The sequence below is a fragment of the Schistocerca piceifrons genome, chromosome 1 (assembly GCF_021461385.2).
Source record: "Schistocerca piceifrons isolate TAMUIC-IGC-003096 chromosome 1, iqSchPice1.1, whole genome shotgun sequence".
NCBI lineage: Eukaryota > Metazoa > Arthropoda > Insecta > Orthoptera > Acrididae > Schistocerca > Schistocerca piceifrons.
In genome coordinates, this window is record NC_060138.1 from 417,973,274 (window position 1) to 417,974,240 (window position 967).

The window sequence follows — 967 nt, forward strand, 5'->3', positions numbered from 1 at the left end:
TTGATGGCCCAGCATTGAAATCTGCAGCAATTTGCGGAAGGGTTGCACTTCTGCCACGTTGAAGGATTCTCTTCAGTCGTCGTTGGTCCCATTCTTGTTGGATGTTTTTCCGGCCGCAGCGATGTCGGATATTGGATAGTTCACCGGATTCTTGATATTCAGGGAACGCTCGTAATATGATCGTACAAGAAAATCCCCACTTCATCGCTACCTCGGAGATGCTGTGTGCCATCGCTCGTAGCGCCGACTGTAACACCACGCTGAAACACACTTAACTCTTGATAACCTACCCCTGGGACAGCAGTAACCGATCTAACAACTGCGCCAGACACTTACCTTATACAGGCGTTGACGACCGGAGCGCCGTATTCTGCCTCTTTACATTTCCTTGTATTTGAATACGCATGCCTACACCAATTCCTTTGGCGCTTCAGTGTATCAACATCAAGTTAACGAAGAATGAAGAGTGCTTTGGAAGATCTAATTAGTATATAGCATTGTTATGCAATGGGGATCATCAAGGGATCATCACATTTCAATGAATTCATGTCACGTAAAGGAAAAGGACGCCAGAATTTACGTAGGAACAAAATTTACGCAATGTTTGGCTGGTTAGACGACAAGTCCATTTAGAACGCTTTCCGTCGCTTGAAGTGGAACATAATATGATGGAAGGTTACATATTGTGTGTTTAGGACAAAATGTTGCACGATGAAATTACTAGTCTTAAACGATATATTGGACGATAACGATCTTTCTTGACATGACCAATGCTGAATGTTCGTTCATTGAGATATTTAACGAAAACAGGCAGTTAACCTTCATATTCATCTGTATTTGGATTGGAAGGCTACAATCATTCAATTTAACAAGAAATTCAGTCTGAACATCTTCTAACGTAGCGTTGTTAACAGCATGTGTATATCTCTCAAGCCAACTGTTCAAGGACAGCGAGTGACTAAGAATC